Consider the following 19,890-nt stretch of genomic DNA (forward strand, 5'->3'; position numbering starts at 1 on the left):
TCAGAATGGACCATCCTAGATATATTCTATAATGGTCTGTCTGAATTAGCTAAGATGTCATTGGATACTTCTGCAGGTGGATCCATTCACCTAAAGAAAACGCCTGCAGAAGCTCAAGAATTCATTGACATGGTTGCTAATAACCAGTTCATGTACACTTCTGAGAGGAATCCTGTGAGTAATGAGACGCCTCAGAAGAAGGGAGTTCTTGAAATTGATACTCTGAATGCCATATTGGCTCAGAACAAAATATTGACTCAGCAAGTCAATATGATTTCTCAGAGTCTGAATGGAATGCAAGCTGCATCCAACAGTACTCAAGAGGCATCTGCTGAAGAAGAAGCTTATGATCATGAAAACCCTGCAATAGCAGAGGTGAATTACATGGGTGAACCATATGAAAACACCTATAATCCCTCATGGAGAAATCACCCAAATCTCTCATGGAAGGATCAACAAAAGCCTCAACAAGGCTTTAATAATGGTGGAAGAAATAGGTTTAACAATAGCAAGCCCTTTCCATCATCCACTCAGCAACAAACAGAGAACTCTGAACAAAATACCTCTAATTTAGCAAACTTAGTCTCTGATCTATCTAAGGCCACTGTAAGTTTCATGAATGAAACAAGGTCCTCCATTAGAAATTTGGAGGCACAAGTGGGCCAGCTGAGTAAAAGAGTCACTGAAATCCCTCCTAGTACTTTCCCAAGCAATACAGAAGAAAATCCAAAAGGAGAGTGCAAGGCCATTGAATTGACCATCATGGCCGAAACCATAAAAGAGGAGGAGGACGTGAATCCCAAGGAGAAAGACCTCCTGGGACGTCTAGTGATCAATAAGGAGTTTCCCTCTGAAGAACCAAAGGAATCTGAGACTCATCTAGAGACCATAGAGATTCCATTGAACCTCCTTATACCATTCATGAGCTCTGAAGAGTATTCTTCTTCTGAAGAGAATGAAGATGTTACTGAAGAGCAAGCTGCCAAGTTCCTTGGTGCAGTCATGAAGCTGAATGCCAATTTATTTGGTATTGAGACTTAGAAAGATGAACCTCCCTTGTTCACCAATGAACTAAGTGATCTGGATCAACTGACATTGCCTCAGAAGAAACAGGATCCTGGAAAGTTCCTAATACCTTGTACCATAGGCACCATGATCTTTGAAAAGGCTCTGTGTGACCTTGGTTCAGGGATAAACCTCATGTCCCCTCTCTGTAATAGAGAAACTGGGAATCTTTGGGGTACAAGCTGCTAAAATCTCATTAGAGATGGCAGACAATTCAAGAAAACAGGCTTATGGACAAGTAGAGGACGTGTTAGTAAAGGTTGAAGGCCTTTACATCCCTGCTAATTTCATAGTCCTAGATACTAGGAAGGATGAGGATGAATCCATCATCCTTGGAAGACCCTTCCTAGCCACAGCAAGAGCTGTGATTGATGTTGACAGAGGCGAATTAGTCCTTCAATTGAATGAGGACTCCCTTGAGTTTAAAACTCAAGGACATCCTTCTGTAAACATGGAAAAGAGGCACAGTAAGCTTCTCTCAAAACAGAGTCAACCAGAGCCCCCACAGTCAAACTCTAAGTTTGGTGTTGGGAGGCCACAACCAAACTCTAAGTTTGGTGTTGGGGAGTCACAACAATGCTCTGAACATCTCTGAGGCTCCATGAGAGCCCACTGTCAAGCTATTGACATTAAAGAAGCGCTTGTTGGGAGGCAACCCAATTTTTATTTATCTAATTTTTATTTTCATTGTTTTTCATGTTTTATTAGGTTCATGATCATGTGAAGTCACAAAATAAATATAAAAATTGAAAACGGAATCAAAAACAGCAGAAGAAAAATCACACCCTGGAGGAGGATCTCACTGGCGTTTAAACGCCAGTAAGGAGCATCTGTCTGGCATTCAACGCCAGAACAGAGCATGTTTCTGGCGTTGAATGCCAGAACAGAGCATGTTTCTGGCGTTGAACGCCAGAAACAAGCAGCATCCTGGCGTTCAGATGCCAGAAATGCACAGTGAAAAAGAACTGGCGCTGAACGCCAGAAACAAGCATCTGGCTGGCGTTCAACGCCAGAAATATGCTGCATCTGGGCGTTGAACGCCCAGAACAAGCATCAATTCGGCGTTTAAATGCCAGAATTGCATGCAAAGGCATTTTACATGCCTAATTGGTGCAGGGATGTAGTTCCTTGACACCTCAGGATCTGTGGACCCCACAGGATCATCTCAGCATCTGTGGACCCCACAGGATCCCCACCTACCACCACTCACTCTCTTCCCTCTTCCCTATAAACACTCTTCCCCAAAACTCTTCACCAATCACCTCAATCTCTCTTCCCTATCACCACTTCACCACTCACATCCATCCACTCTTTCCCATAAGCCTACCTCATAAACTCCACCTACCTACAAAATTCAAAATCAATTTCCCATCCAAACCCACCCTATATGGCCGAAATTAACCCCCCCTCCCTTCCCTATATATAGCCCTCCATTCTTCCTCATTTTCATACAACACAACCCTCTCTTCCTCTTCTTGGCCGAATACACCTCTCCCTCCTCTCCTCCATATTTTCTTCTTCTTCTTCATCTATTCTTTCTTTTCTTGCTCGAGGGCGAGCAATATTCTAAGTTTGGTGTGGTAAAAGCATAAGCTTTTTGTTTTTCCATTACCATTGATGGCACCCAAGACCGGAGAATCCTCTAGAAAAGGGAAAGGGAAGACAAAAGCTTCCACCTCTGAGTCATGGGAGATGGAAAGATTCATCTCCAAAGCTCATCAAGACCACTTCTATGATGTTGTGGCCAAGAAGAAGGTGATCCCCGAGGTCCCTTTCAAGCTCAAGAGAAATGAGTATCCGGAGATCCGACATGAAATCCAAAGAAGAGGTTGGGAAGTTCTAACAAACCCCATCCAACAAGTTGGAATTCTAATGGTTCAAGAGTTCTATGCTAATGCATGGATCACAAGGAACCATGATCAAAGTAAGAACCCGAACCCAAAGAATTATCTCACCATGGTTCGGGGGAATTACTTAGATTTTAGTCCGAAAAATATAAGGTTGGCGTTCAACTTGCCAATGATGGAAGAGAACGCACGCCCCTACACAAGGAGAGTCAACTTTGATCAAAGGTTGGACCAAGTCCTCATGGACATATGTGTAGAAGGAGCTCAATGGAAGATTGACTCAAAAGGCAAACCGGTTCAACTGAGAAGACTAGACCTTAATCCTGTAGCTAGAAGATGGTTGGAGTTCATTCAACACTCAATCATTCCCACTAGCAACCGGTCTGAAGTTACTATAGACCGGGCCATCATGATCCATAGCATCATGATTGGAGAAGAGGTGGAGGTTCATGAGATTAGACCTCAAGAACTCTACAAGGTGGCTGACAAGTCCTCCACTATGGCAAGGTTAGCTTTTCCTCACCTTATTTTCCATCTATGCAATTCGGTTAGGATTGACATAGAAGGAGACATTCCCATTGAGGAAAAGAAGCCCATCACCAAGAAAAGGATGGAGCAAACAAGAGAGCCCATTCATGGAGCTCAAGAGACGCATGAAGCTCACCACCATGAGATCCCGGAGATGCCTCAAATGCATTTTCCTCCACAAAACTATTGGGAGCAAATCAACACCTCCCTAGGAGAATTAAGTTCCAACATGGGACAACTAAGGGTGGAACATCAAGAACACTCCATCATCCTTCATAAGATTAGAGAAGATCAAAAAGCAATGAGGGAGGAGCAAAAAAGACAAGGAAGAGACATAGAAGAGCTCAAGGACATCATTGGTTCCTCAAGGAGAAAACGCCACCATCACTAAGGTGGACTCATTCCTTGTTCTTACATTCTCTGTTTTTCGTTTTCTATGTTAAGTGCTTATCTAAGTTTGTGTCTTATTACATGATCATTAGTATTTAGTAACTATGTCTTAAAGTTATGAATGTCCTATGAATCCATCACCTCTCTTAAATAAAAATGTTTTAATTCAAAAGAACAAGAAGTACATGAGTTTCGAATTTATCCTTGAACTTAGTTTAATTATTTTGATGTGGTGACAATGCTTCTTGTTTTCTGAATGAATGCTTGAACAGTGCATATGTCTTTTGAAGTTGTTGTTTAAGAATGTTAAATATGTTGGCTCTTGAAAGAATGATGATAAGGAGACATGTTATTTGATAATCTGAAAAATCATAAAAATGATTCTTGAAGCAAGAAAAAGCAGCAAAGAACAAAGCTTGCAGAAAAAAAATAGAAAAAAAAAGAGAGAAAAAGCAACCAGAAAAAGCCAAAGCTCTTAAAACCAAAAGGCAAGAGCAAAAAGCCAATAACCCTTAAAATCAAAAGGCAAGGGTAAATAAAAAGGATCCCAAGGCTTTGAGCATCAGTGGATAGGAGGGCATAAAGGAATAAAATCATGGCCTAAGCGGCTAAACCAAGCTGTCCCTAACCATGTGCTTGTGACGTGAAGGTGTCAAGTGAAAACTTGAGACTGAGTGGTTAAAGTCAAGGTCCAAAGCAAAAAAAGAGTGTGCTTAAGAACCCTGGACACCTCTAATTGGGGACTTTAGCAAAGCTGAGTCACAATCTGAAAAGGTTCACCCATTTATGTGTCTGTGGCATTTATGTATCCGGTGGTAATACTGGAAAACAAAGTGCTTAGGGCCACGGCCAAGACTCATAAAGTAGCTGTGTTCAAGAATCAACATACTGAACTAGGAGAATCAATAACACTATCTGAACTCTGAGTTCCTATAGATGCCAATCATTCTGAACCTCAATGGATAAAGTGAGATGCCAAAACTATTCAAGAGGCAAAAAGCTACAAGTCCCGCTCATCTGATTGGAGATATGTTTCATTGATAGTTTGGAATTTATATTATATTCTCTTCTTTATATCCTATTTGATTTTCAGTTGCTTGGGGATAAGCAACAATTTAAGTTTGGTGTTGTGATGAGCGGATAATTTATACGCTTTTTGGCATTATTTTTAGTATGTTTTTAGTAGAATCTAGTTACTTTTAGGGATGTTTTTATTAGTTTTTATGCTAAATTTACATTTCTGAACTTTAGTATGAGTTTGTGTGTTTTTCTGTGATTTCAGGTATTTTCTGGCTGAAATTGAGGGACTTGAGCAAAAATCAGATTCAGAGGTTGAAGAAGGACTGCTGATGCTGTTGGATTCTGACCTCCCTGCACTCAAAGTGGATTTTCTGGAGCTACAGAACTCAAAATGGTGTGCTTTCAATTGCGTTGGAAAGTAGACATCCAGGGCTTTCCAGAAATATATAATAGTCCATACTTTGGCTAAGTTTAGACGACGTAAAAGGGCGTTGAACGCCAGTTCTACGCTGCTGTCTGGAGTTAAACGCCAGAAACACGTTACAAGCCAGAGTTGAACGCCAGAAATACGTTACAAACTGGCGTTCAACTCCAAGAATGACCTCTCCACGTGTAACATTCAAGCTCAGCCCAAGCACACACCAAGTAGGCCCCGGAAGTGGATTTATGCATCAATTACTTACTTCTGTAAATCCTAGTAACTAGTTTAGTATAAATAGGACTTTTTACTAGTGTATTTGACATCTTATGATTTTTAGTTCATCTTAGGATCATATTGATCACGTTTGGGGGCTGGCCATTCGGCCATGCCTGGACCTTCATCACTTATGTATTTTCAAACGGTAGAGTTTCTGCACTCCATAGATTAAGGTGTGGAGCTCTGCTGTTCCTCAAAGATTAATGCAAAGTACTACTGTTTTTCTATTCAACTCAACTTATTCCGCTTCTAAGATATTCATTCGTACTTCAACATGAATGAGATGAACGTGACAATCATCATCATTCCCCCACGAACGCGTGCCTGACAACCACTTCTGTTCCACCTTAGATTGAATGATTATCTCTTGGATCTCTTAATCAGAATCTTCGTGGTGTAAGCTAGATTGATGGCGGCATTCATGAGAATCCAGAAAGTCTAAACCTTGTCTGTGGTATTCCGAGTAGGATTCTGGGATTGAATGACTGTGACGAACTTCAAACTCGCGAATGCTGGGCGTAGTGACAGATGCAAAAGGAGGGTGAATCCTATTCCAGTATGATCGAGAACCTCAGATGATTAGCCGTGCTGTGACAGAGCATTTGGACCATTTTCACAAGAGGATAGGATGCAGCCATTGACCACGGTGATGCCTCCAGACGATTAGCCATGCAGTGACAGCGCATCGGACCATTTTCCAGAGAGGATGAAAAGTAGCCATTGACAATGGTGATGTCCTTACATAAAGCCAGTCATGGAAAGGAGTAGGACTGATTGGATGAAGACAGCAGGAAAGCAGAAGTTCAGAGGGACGAAAGCATCTCCATACGCTTTATCTGAAATTCTCACTAGTGATATACATAAGTATTTCTATCTTTATTTTATGTCTATCTATTATTTTCGAAAACTCCATAATCAATTATTATCCGCCTGACTGAGATCTACAAGATGACCATAGCTTGCTTCATACCAACAATCTCCGTGGGATCGACCCTTACTCACGTAAGGTTTATTACTTGGACGACCCAGTGCATTTGCTGGTTAGTTGTATCGAAGTTGTGAATGAAAAACGATTTATTAAGACGTGCGTACAGAGTTTTTGGTGCCGTTGCCTGAGATCACAATTTCGTGCACCAGGTGTCAATTGCATGTTTCTATTCTTCTTGCATTTTTCGAATTCATGCATGTTCTTCATTGATCTTCAAGTTGTTCTTGATGATTTCATTGCTCTGATCTTTAAATTCTCTTGTTTTGTGTGTTTTGTTGTTTCTCATATGTATTCTCAATTTGTTAGTGTCTCCTATATGAAAATTAAGTTTGGTGTCCTGCATGCATTGTTTGTTTGATTTGAGTTTCCTAAGATTAATTATATTTTGATTGTTTCTCATCATTAAAAATTCAAAAATATTTTCAAAATTGTGTCTTTTCAAGTCAATAATACAGAGAATTGAAGATTCAGAACATTCAGCAGAGGAATCAAATAGAAAAAGCTGGGCGTTCAAAACGCCCAGTGAAGAAGGAAAACTGGCGTTTAAACGCCAGCCAGGGTACCTGGCTGGGCGTTTAACACCCAAAAAGGTAGAGATTTGGGCGTTAAACGCCAGAATGGGCACCATTCTGGGCGTTTAACGCCAGGATGACACTAGAGGGAAGATTTTGTTTTTAATTCACATTTTTTTCAAGTTTTCATAATTTTTCAAAATCAAATCTTTTTCAAATCATATCTTTTCAATCATATCTCTTTCAAAATCAATTTCTTTCCATTTCATATTTATCTTTACTATTTTCAAAAATCCTTGCTTCAATTAAAGATTTACTTCAAAATTTTCAAGTTGTTACTTGCCTATTAAGAAAGGATCAAACTTTAAATTTTAAAATCATATCTTTTAATTTCTTGATAGTCAAGTAATCAACTTTAATTTTAAAAATTTTCTTTTTCTAAATTGATTTTCAATCATATCTTTTCAAACATATCTTTTCAATCACATCTTTTTCAAAATTAATTTTTTCAATCATATCTTTTTCTAATTTCAAAATCTTTTTCAAAAATCACTTTATTTCTTTCCCAATCTTAGTTTTCGAAAATCTCAATCAAATTTTCAAATTTCTTTTCAAAATCTTTTTAAATTATTTTCGAAAATTCTTCCCCTCTTTTCACATCCTTCTATTTAAAGGACTAAGACTCCTCATTAAGGTGCAATTCGAACTCTGTCCCTCTTGATAAGTTCGACTTCCCTCTTCTCCACCTCCTCCTTCTATTCTTCTTTTCTTCTGACACCTCAAGGAATCTCTATACTGTGACATAGAGGATTCCCTACTTTCTTGTTCTCTTCTCTTTCATATGAGCAGGAACAAAGATAAAGGCATACTTGTTCAAGCTGATCCTGAACCTGAAAGGACCTTGAAGAGAAAGCTAAGAGAAGCTAAAGAACAATTCTCTTTAGAGGGCCTAACAGAGCTCTTCAAAGAAGAAGAAACCATGGCAGCCGAAAACAACAACAATGCCAACAATGCAAGGAAGGTGCTTGGTGACTTTACTGCACCTACTCCTGATTTCTATGGGAGAAGCATCTCTATCCCTGCCATTGGAGCAAACAACTTTGAGCTTAAGCCTCAATTAGTTTCTCTAATGCAACAGAATTGCAAGTTTCATGGACTTCCATTGGAAGATCCTCATCAGTTCTTAGCTGAGTTCTTACAAATCTGTGACACTGTCAAGACCAATGGGGTTGACCCTGAAGTCTACAGACTTATGCTCTTTCCTTTTGCTGTAAGAGACAGAGCTAGAACATGGTTGGATTCACAACCTAAGGAAAGCCTGAACTCTTGGAAAAAGCTAGTCAATGCCTTCTTGGCAAAGTTCTTTCCACCTCAAAAACTGAGCAAGATTAGAATGGAAGTCCAAACCTTCAGACAGAAGGAAGGAGAATCCCTCTATGAAGCTTGGGAGAGATACAAGCAATTGATCAGAAGGTGCCCTTCTGACATGCTTTCAGAATGGAGTATCATAGGAATCTTCTATGATGGTCTGTCTGAACTATCCAAGATGTCATTGGATAGCTCTGCTGGAGGATCTCTTCATCTGAAGAAGACGCCTGCAGAAGCTCAAGAACTCATTGAAATGGTTGCAAATAACCAATTCATGTACACCTCTGAAAGGAATCCTGTGAATAATGGGTCAACTCAGAAGAAAGGAGTTCTTGAGATTGATACTCTGAATGCCATATTGGCTCAGAATAAAATATTGACCCAACAAGTCAATATGATTTCCCAGAGTCTGTCTGGAATGCAAGCAGCAACAGGCAGTACTAAAGAAGCTTCCTCTGAAGAAGAAGCTTAAGACCCTGAGAACCCTGCAATGGAAGAGGTGAATTACATGGGAGAACCCTATGGAAACACCTATAATCCTTCATGGAGAAATCATCCAAATCTCTCATGGAAGGATCAACAGAGACCTCAACAAGGTTTCAACAACAATAATGGTGGAAGAAATAGGTTTAGCAATGGCAAGCCTTTTCCTTCATCTTATCAGCAACAAACAGAGAACTCTAAGCAGAGCTGCTCTGACTTAGCAACCATTGTCTCTGATTTAATCAAAACCACTCAAAGTTTCATGAATGAAACAAGGTCCTCCATTAGAAATTTGGAAGCGTAATTGGGTCAGCTGAGTAAGAAAATTACTGAACTCCCTCCTTGCACTCTCCCAAGCAATACAGATGAGAATCCAAAAAGAGAGTGCAAGGCCATAACCACATCTCACATGGCCGAACATGGAGAGGAGGAAGAGGCAGTGATTCCCACTGAGGAAGACCTCAATGGATGCCCACTGACCTCCATGGAGTTCCCTAAAGAGGAACCATGGGAATCTGAGGCTCATGCTGAGACCATAGAGATTCCATTAAATTTACTTCTGCCTTTCATAATCTCTGATGAGTATTTTTCCTCTGAAGAGGATGAAGATGTCATTGAAGAGCAAGTTGCTAAGTACCTTGGAGCAATCATGAAGCTAAATGCCAAGTTATTTGGTAATGAGACTTGGGAGAATGAACCTCTATTGCTCATCAAAGAACTGGATGACTTGACTAGGCAGAGATTACCTCAAAAGAGACAGGACCCTGGAAAGTTCTCAATCCCTTATACCATAGGCACCATGACCTTTAAGAAGGCTCTGTGTGACCTAGGGTCAAGCATAAACCTTATGCCTCTCTCTGTAATGGAGAAGCTAGGGATCATTGAGGTACAAGCTACAAGAATCTCACTAGAGATGGCAGACAATTCAAAGAAACAGGCTTATAGACTTGTAGAGGATGTCTTGGTAAAAGTTGAAGACCATTACATCCCTGCTGATTTCATAGTCCTAGAGACTGGGAAGTGTATAGATGAATCCATCATCCTTGGCAGACCCTTCTTAGCCATAGCAAGGGCTGTGATTGATGTTGACAGAGGAGAATTGATCATTCAAGTGAATGAAGACTCCCTTGTGTTTAAAGCTCAAGGATATCCCTCTGTAACCATGGAAAGGAAGCATGAAGAGCTTCTCTCAATACAGAGTCAAACAGAGCCCCCACAGTCAAACTCTAAGTTTGGTGTTGGGAGGCCACAACCAAATTTTAAGTTTGGTGTTGAACCCCAACATTCAAACTCTAAGTTTGGTGTTGGGAGGTTCCAACATTGCTCTGAACATCTGTAAGGCTCCATGAGAGCCACTGTCAAGCTATTGACATTAAAGAAGCACTTGTTGGGAGGCAACCCAATTGTTACTATTCTATGTTAAATTTCTATTTTCCTTTGTTATTTTATGTTTTCTGTAGGTTGATGATCATGTGAAGTCACAAAAACAATTGAAAAAGCAAAAACAAAGTGAAAAATAGAATGAAAAATAGAACACCCTGGAGGAGACAGTTACTGGCGTTTAAACGCTAGTAAAGGTAGCAGAATGGGGGTTAAACGCCCAGTCTGGCACCATTCTGGGTGTTTAACGCCAGAAAAGGGCACCAGACTGGCGTTTAACACCAGGAATGGGCAAGAAGCTGGCGTTAAACGCCAGAAATGGGCAGCAGCCTAGCGTTTAACGCCAGGATTGGCAGAAAGGGGCGTTTTGCACGCCACTTGGTGCAGGGATGAGATATCCTTGACACCTCAGGATCTGTGGACCCCACAGGATCCCCACCTACCCCATCTCTCTCTCTCTCTTCTTCACCCATTCACCAATCACCTCAATACCTCTTCCCCAAAAACCCCTCACCTATTAAATCCCACCATTCTCTTCACCACTCACATCCATCCTTCATAAAACCCCACCTACCTCACCATTCAAATTCAAACCACTTTCCCTCCCAAACCCACCCTCTATAGCCGAACCATACACACCCCTCTCACCCCTATATAAACCCATCTTCACTCCTTCATTTTCACACAACCGAAACAACACTTCTCCCCCTTGGCCGAATCACAAAGCCCACTCCATCTCCTCTATTTCTTCTTCTTCTACTCTCTTCTTTCTTCTTTTGCTCGAGGACGAGCAACCTTCTAAGTTTGGCGTGGTAAAAGCTAAAGCTTTTTATTTTTCCATAACCATTTATGGTACCAAAGGCCAGAGAAACCTCTAGAAAGAGGAAAGGAAAGGCAAAATCTTCCACCTCCGAGTCATGGGAGATGGAGAGATTCCTCTCAAGGGTGCATCAAGACCACTTCTATGAAGTTGTGGCCAAGAAGAAAGTGATCCCCGAGGTCCCTTTCAAACTCAAAAAGAATGAGTATTCGGAGATCCGACATGAGATCCGAAGAAGAAGTTGGGAAGTTCTCACCAACCCCATTCAACAAGTCGGGATCTTAATGGTTCAAGAGTTCTATGCCAATGCATGGATCACCAAGAACCATGATCAAAGTGTGAACCCGGACCCTAAGAATTGGCTTACAATGGTTCGGGGGAATTACTTAGATTTTAGTCCGGAAAATGTAAGGTTGGCATTCAACTTGCCTATGATGCAAGGAGATGCACACCCATACACAAGAAGGATCAACTTTGATCAAAGGTTGGACCAAGTCCTCATGGACATATGTGAAGAGGGCGCTCAATGGAAGAGAGATTCAAGAGGGAAGCCGGTTCAACTAAGAAGGCATGACCTCAAGCCCGTGGCTAGGGGATGGTTGGAGTTCATCCAACACTCAATCAATCCCACTAGCAACCGGTCCGAAGCTACTATAGACCGGGCTATCATGATACATAGCATCATGATTGGAGAGGAAGTGGAAGTTCATGAGGTTATATCCCAAGAACTCTACAAGGTGGCGGACAAGTCCTCTCCTTTGGCAAGGTTAGCCTTCCCTCATCTCATTTGTCACCTTTGCAATTCGGTTGGAATTGACATAGAGGGAGACATTCTCATTGATGAGGACAAACCCATCACTAAGAAAAGGATGGAGAAAACAAGAGAACCTCATCAAGAGCATGAGGAAATTCCTCATCATGAAATCCCTGAGATACCTCAAGGGATGCATCTTCCTCCACAAAACTATTGGGAGCAAATCAACACCTCCCTAGGAGAATTGAGTTCCAACATGGGACAGCTAAGGGTGGAGCACCAAGAGCATTCCATCCTCCTCCATGAAATTAGAGAAGATCAAAGAACCATGAGAGACGAGCAACAAAGGCAAGGAAGAGACATTGAGGAGCTCAAGCACTCCATAAGATCTTCAAGAGGAAGAACAAGCCGCCATCACTAAGGTGGACCCGTTCTTTAATTTCCTTGTTCTTTATTTTCTGTTTTTCAAAAATTGTGCTTTATGTTTATTTATGTTTGTGTCTTTATTACATGATCATTAGTGTCTATGCCTTAAAGCTATGAAAATGAATCCATCACCTTTCTTAAATAAAAAATGTTTTTAATTGAAAAAGAAAAAGAAGTGCATGAATTTCAAATTTTAAAACAGTTTAATTATCTTGATGTGGTGGCAATACTATTGCTTTTCTGAATGAATGCTTGAACAGTTCATATTTTTGAATTTGATTGTTTATGAATGTTAAAATTGTTGGCTCTTGAAAGAATGAAAGGAAAAGGAGAAATGTTACCTGATGATCTGAAAAATCATAAAATTGATTCTTGAAGCAAGAAAAAACAGTGAAAAGCTTGCAAAAAAAAAGGAAAAGCAAGCAAAAAAAGTCAATACCCCTTTTAACCAAAAGGCAAGGGTGATAAAAAGGATCCAAGGCTTTGAGCATCAGTGGATAGGAGGGCCCACAGGAATAAAATCCTGGCCTAAGCGGCTAAACCAAGCTGTCCCTAACCATGTGCTTGTGGCGTGAAGGTGTCAAGTGAAAACTTGAGACTGAGCGGTTAAAGTCGAGGTCCAAAGCAAAAAGAAGAGTGTGCTTAAGAACCCTGGACACCTCTAATTGGGGACTCTAGCAAAGCTGAGTCACAATCTGAAAAGGTTCACCCAATTATGTGTCTGTGGCATTTATGTATCCGGTGGTAATACTGGAAAACAAAGTGCTTAGGGCCACGGCCAAGACTCATAAAGTAGCTATGTTCAAGAATCAACATACTTAACTAGGAGAGTCAATAACACTATCTGGATTCTGAGTTCCTATAGATGCCAATCATTCTGAACTTCAAGGGATAAAGTGAGATGCCAAAACTGTTCAGAAGCAAAAAGCTAAAAGCCCCGCTCATCTAATTAATATTGATCTTCATAGATATTTTTGGAATTCATTGTATATTCTCTTCTTTTTTTTCCTATTTGATTTTCAGTTGCTTGGGGGCAAGCAACAATTTAAGTTTGGTGTTATGATGAGCGGATAATTTATACGCTTTTTGGCATTGTTTTTAGTATGTTTTTAGTATATTTTAGTTAGTTTTTATTATGTTTTTATTAGTTTTTAAATAAAAATCACTCTTCTGGACTTTACTATGAGTTCGTGTATTTTTCTGTGATTTCAGGTATTTTCTGGCTGAAATTGAGGGACCTGAGCAAAAATCTTATTCAGAGGCTGAAAAAGGACTGCAGATGCTGTTGGATTCTGACCTCCCTGCACTCAAAGTGGATTTTCTGGAGCTACAGAAGCCCAATTGGCGCGCTCTCAAGTGCGTTGGAAAGTAGACATCCTGGGCTTTCCAGAAATATATAATAGTCCATACTTTGCTCGAGATTTGATGGCCCAAACAGGCGTTCCAAGTCAGCTCAAGAATTCTGGCGTTTAACTCCAAAACTGGCACAAAAGCTGGAGTTAAACGCCCAAACTGGCACAAAAGCTGGCGTTTAACTCCAAGAAAAGTCTCTACACATGAAAGCTTCAATGCTCAGCCCAAGCACACACCAAGTGGGCCCGGAAGAAGATTTCTACATTAATTACTGATTTCTGTAAACCCTAGGCTACTAGTTCTCTATAAATAGGACCTTTTGCTATTGTATTTTCACACTTTTCATGCTATCTTAGACACTTTTGGGGCTGGCCTCATGGCCATGCCTAGACCTTGTTCTTATGTATTTTCAATGGTGGAGTTTCTACACACCATAGATTAAGGTGTGGAGCTCTGCTGTTCTTCATGAATTAATACAAGTACTATTGTTTTTCTATTCAACTCAAGTCTATTTCTTCTCCAAGATATTCATTCGTTCTTCAACTTGATGAATGTGATGATCCGTGACACTCATCATCATTCTCACCTATGAACATGTTCCTGACAACCATCTCTGTTCTACTAGCAATGGCTTGAATGCGTATCTCTTGGGTTTCGAATCTAAAATTGGAACCTTCGTGGTATAGGCTAGAATTAATGGCGGCCATTCCTGAGATCCAGAACGTCTAAACCTTGTCTGTGGTATTCTGAGTAGGATCTGGGAAGGGATGACTGTGACGAGCTTCAAACTCGCGATTGTGGGGCGTGTGACAGATGCAAAAGGATCAATGGATCCTATTCCGACATGATCGAGAACCGACAGCTGATTAGCCGATGTTGTGACAGAGCATCAGGACCATTTTCACTGAGAGGACGGGATGTAGCCATTAACAACGGTGATGCCCAACATAAAGCTTGCCATGGAAGGGAGTATGAATGATTGGAAGAAGGCAATAGGAAAGCAGAGGTTCAAGGGGAACAAAGCATCTTCATACGCTTATCTGAAATCCACCAATGAATTACATAAGTATCTCTATCTTTATTTTATGTTTATTTTCATCACCTTAAACTCCATAACCATTTGAATCCGCCTGACTGAGATTTACAAGATGACCATAGCTTGCTTCAAGCCGACAATCTCCGTGGGATCGACCCTTACTCACGTAAGGTTTATTACTTGGACAACCCAGTGCACTTGCTGGTTAGTTGTGCGGAATTGTGACAAAGTGTGATTCACGTTTGAGAGCTCCAAGTCTTTGGCGCCATTGTTGATGATCACAATTTTGTGCACCAAGTTTTTGGCACCGTTGCCGGGGATTGTTCGAGTTTGGACAACTGACGGTTCATCTTGTTGCTTAGATTAGGTACTTTTCCTTTTTATTTTTCGAAAAAAAAAATTTCCAAAAAAAAATACAAAAAGATTTTCTATTTTGTTCTTCAGAGTTTTTAAGAATGAATTCTAGAGTTTCATGATGATCTGTTGGAGTCTGGCTGGCTGTGAAGCCATGTCTAATCTTATTGGACCGAGGTTTCAACTTATCATCACAAGAGCTTGTTGATTTCTATCAATTTTGCTGTTGTTAGCAATGATCTACTAAAGCTTGGCTGGCCATTGGCCATGTCTAGTGTTTTGGACCGAAGCTTTCATTGAAAGCTTGGCTGGCTAGTAAGCCATGTATAATTCCTGGACCGGAGTCTTAGACTAGCATTGCAATGATTCCTGGAACTCTTATTAAAAATTTTGAACACCTTTATTTTCTTTTCCACTTAAATTTTCGAAAAAATCACAAAAAAAAAATTTAAAACCATAAAAATCAAAAAAATATTTTATGTTTCTGATGAGCGGATAATTTATACGCTTTTTGGAATTGTTTTTAGTATGTTTTTAGTAGAATCTAGTTACTTTTAGGGATGTTTTCATTAGTTTTTATGTTAAATTCACATTTCTGGACTTTAAGCCATGTCTAATTCCTGGACCGGAGTCTTAGACTAGCATTGCAATGATTCCTGGAACTCTTATTAAAAATTTTGAACACCTTTATTTTCTTTTCCACTCAAATTTTCGAAAAAATCACAAAAAAAAAATTTAAAACCATAAAAATCAAAAAAATATTTTATGTTTCTGATGAGCGGATAATTTATACGCTTTTTGGCATTGTTTTTAGTATGTTTTTAGTAGAATCTAGTTACTTTTAGGGATATTTTCATTATTTTTTATGTTAAATTCACATTTCTGGACTTTACTATGAGTTTGTATGTTTTTCTGTGATTTCAGGTATTTTCTGGCTGAAATTGAGGGACTTGAGCAAAAATCAGATTCAGAGGTTGAAGAAGGACTGCTGATGCTGTTGGATTCTGACCTCCCTGCACTCAAAGTGGATTTTCTGGAGCTACATAACTCAAAATGGCACGCTTCTAATTGCGTTGGAAAGTAGACATCCAAGGCTTTCCAGCAATATATAATAGTCCATACTTTGGCCGAGTTTAGATGACGTAAAAGGGCGTTGAACTCCAGTTCTACGCTGCTGTCTGGAGTTAAACGCCAGAAACACGTCACAAGGCAGAGTTGAACGCCAGAAATATGTTACAAACTAGCGTTCAACTCCAAGATTGACCTCTACACGTGTAACATTCAAGCTCAGCCCAAGCACACACCAAGTGGGCCCCGGAAGTGGATTTATGCATCAATTACTTACTTTTGTAAACCCTAGTAACTAGTTTAGTATAAATAGGACTTTTTACTATTGTATTAGACATCTTATGATCATATTTTAGATCTCTAGACCTCTATGGGAGGCTGGCCACTCGTCCATGCTTACCCTGTATTCACTTATGTATTTTTCAACAGTAGAGTTTCTGCACTCCATAGATTAAGGTGTGGAGCTCTGCTGTTCCTCAAAGATTAATGCAAAGTACTACTGTTTTTCTATTCAATTCAACTTATTCCGCTTCTAAGATATTCATTCGCACTTCAACCTGAATGTGATGAACGTGACAATCATCATCATTCCCCCACGAATGCGTGCCTGACAAGCACTTCCGTTCCACCTTAGATTGAATGAGTGTCTCTTGGATCTCTTAATCAGAATCTTCGTGGTATAAGCTAGATTGATGGCGGCATTCATGAGAGTCTGAAAAGTCTAAACCTTGTCTGTGATATTCTGAGTAGGACTCTGGGATTGAATGACTGTGACGAACTTGAAACTCGCGAGTACTGGGTGTAGTGACAAACGCAAAAGGAGGGTGAATCCTATTTCAGTATGATCGAGAACCTCAGATGATTAGCCGTGCTGTGACAGAGCATTTGGACCATTTTCACAAGAAGATGGGATGCAGCCATTGACAAGGGTGATGCCTCCAGACGATTATCCATGTAGTGACAGCGTATCGGACCATTTTCCAGAGAGGATAAAAAGTAGCCATTGACAACGGTGATGTCCTTACATAAAGCCAGCCATGGAAAGGAGTAGGATTGATTGGATGAAGACAGCAGGAAAGCAGAGGTTCAGAGGAACGAAAGCATCTCTATGCACTTATCTGAAATTCTCACCAATGATTTACATAAGTATTTCTATCCTTATTTTATTATTTATTTTCGAATACTCCATAACTATTTTATATCCGCCTGACTGAGATCTACAATGTGACCATAGCTAGCTTCATACCAACAATCTCCGTGGGATCGACCCTTACTCACGTAAGTTTTATTACTTGGACGACCCAGTGCACTTGCTGGTTAGTTGTATCGAAGTTGTGAATGAAAAACAATTTATTAAGACGTGCGTACAGAGTTTTTGGCGCCGTTACCATGAGATCACAATTTCGTGCACCAAGTTTTTGGCGCCGTTGCCGGGGATTGTTCGAGTTTGAACAACTGTTTGTTCATCTTGTTGCTCAGATTAGGTAATTTTCTTTTTGTTTTATTTTCAAAAATTTTTCAAAAACCTTTCAAAAATCTCTCATCTATTTTCGAAAAAAAATAAATCTTTTCAAAAATATATTTTTCTTCAGAATTTTTAAGAATGAATTCTAGAGTTTCATGAAGCATGTTGAAGCCTGGCTGGCTGTAAAGCCATGTCTAATTCTTTTGGATAGGGGCTTCCAACCATCAGCATAGAGGCAAGTTAATTGGAATGTCAGCCGTGGCATGTCTGAGTTACATACTAAATCTTGGCTGGCTATTAAGCCATGCCTAACCCTCGGATTGGAGCTTTAGACTAAAAATACAAGATTCCTGGAATTCATATAAAAAAAATTTTGAAATCCTTATTTTCTTTTTTCTATATGTTTTTTCGAAAAAAAATATACAAAAATCCAAAAAAATAAAAAAATCATAAAAATAAAAAATATTTCATGTTTCTTGTTTGAGTCTTGAGTCAAGTTGAAAGTTTGGTGTCAATTGCATATTCATCTTGCATTTTTCAAAAAATTCATGCATTCATAGTGTTCTTCATGATCTTCAAGTTGTTCTTGGTAAGTCTTCTTGTTTGATCTTGATGTTTTCATGTTTTGTGTCTTTTCTTGTTTTTCATATGCATTCTTGCATTTATAGTGTCTATACATGAAAAATTTTTAAGTTTGGTGTCTTGCATGTTTTCTTTGAATTAAAAATTTTTCAAAAATAAGTTCTTGATGTTCATCTTGACATTCAAAGTGTTCTTGGTGTTCATCTTGACATTCATAGCATTCTTGCATGCATTCATTGTTTTGATCCAAAATTTTCATGCATTGAGTCTTTTTCATGTTTTTCCCTCTCATCATTAAAAATTCAAAAATAAAAAAAATATCTTTCCCTTTTTTACTCATAAATTTCGAAAATTTGAGTTGACTTTTTCAAAACTTTTTAAAATCTAGTTGTTTTTATGAGTCAAATCAAATTTTCAATTTAAAAATCTTATCTTTTTCAAAAATCAAATCTTTTTCATTTTTCTTATTTATTTTCGAAAATTTTAAAAATATTTTTCAAAAATCTTTTTCTTATCTTTATCTCCTAATTTTCGAAAATAACATCATCAATTAATGTTTTGATTCAAAAATTTCAAGTTTGTTACTTGCTTGTTAAGAAAGATTCAAACTTTGAGTTCTAGAATCATATATTGTGATTTCTTGTGAATCAAGTCATTAATTGTGATTTTAAAAATCAAATCTTTTTCAAAACTAATTTCAATCATATCTTTTCAAAAATATCTCTTTATCTTATCTTTTTCAAAATTTGATTTTAAAATATCCTTTCTAACTTCTTATCTTCTTATCTTTTCAAATTTGTTTCAACTAACTAACTAACTTTTTGTTTGTTTCTTATCTTTTTCAAAACTACCTAACTAACTCTCTCTCTCTCTAATTTTCGAAAATATCTTCCCTCTTTTTCAAAATTTCTTTTTAATTAACTAATTATTTTAATTTTTGATTTTAATTTTTGAAAAATTACTAACCTTTTTCAAAAACTATTTTCGAAAATCACTAACTCTTTTTCAAAAATAATTTTCGAAAATTCTCCTTCTCTCTCATCTCCTTCTATTTATTTATTCATCCACTAACACCTCTCTTCATCCCACATCTCTGCTCTCCTTACCCTTGTGTTTCTTTCTTTACATTACATTCTTTTCTTCTTCTACTCACACAGGGGAACCTCTATACCTGTGGTAAAAAGGATCCCTATTATTATTTTTCTGTCCCTCTTTTTCATATGAGCAGGAGCAAGGACAAGAACATTCTTGTTGAAGCAGATCCAGAACCTGAAAGGACTCTGAAGAGGAAACTAAGAGAAGCTAAATTACAACAATCCAGCAAGCACCTTTCAGAAATTTTCGAACAAGAAGAGGAGATGGCAACCGAAAATAATAATAATGCAAGGAGGATGCTTGGTGACTTTACTGCACCTAATTCCAATTTACATGGAAGAAGCATCTCCATTCCTGCCATTGGAGCAAACAATTTTGAGCTGAAACCTCAATTAGTTTCTCTGATGCAGCAGAACTGCAAGTTTCATGGACTTCCATCTGAAGATCCTTTTCAGTTCTTAACTGAATTCTTGCAGATCTGTGATACTGTTAAGACTAATGGAGTAGATCCTGAAGTCTACAGGCTCATGCTTTTCCCTTTTGCTGTGAGAGACAGAGCTAGAATATGGTTGGACTCTCAACCTAAGGATAGCCTGAACTCTTGGGATAAGCTGGTCAAGGCTTTCTTAGCCAAGTTCTTTCCTCCTCAAAAACTGAGT

At 39.0% G+C, this 19,890-nt stretch overlaps 1 non-coding gene across 1 annotated transcript; it reads right to left on the bottom strand.

Moving 5' to 3' along the window:
• Positions 1–8,431: 8,431 nt before the first annotated feature.
• On the bottom strand, positions 8,432–8,538 carry LOC112738881 (small nucleolar RNA R71). Its single transcript, XR_003169833.1, has one exon. It is a non-coding gene; the product is annotated as a small nucleolar RNA R71 (small nucleolar RNA).
• Between the last annotated feature and the right edge of the window lie 11,352 nt (positions 8,539–19,890).

Source organism: Arachis hypogaea, chromosome 13 (assembly GCF_003086295.3).
Source record: "Arachis hypogaea cultivar Tifrunner chromosome 13, arahy.Tifrunner.gnm2.J5K5, whole genome shotgun sequence".
In the NCBI taxonomy this organism is placed as follows: domain Eukaryota; kingdom Viridiplantae; phylum Streptophyta; class Magnoliopsida; order Fabales; family Fabaceae; genus Arachis; species Arachis hypogaea.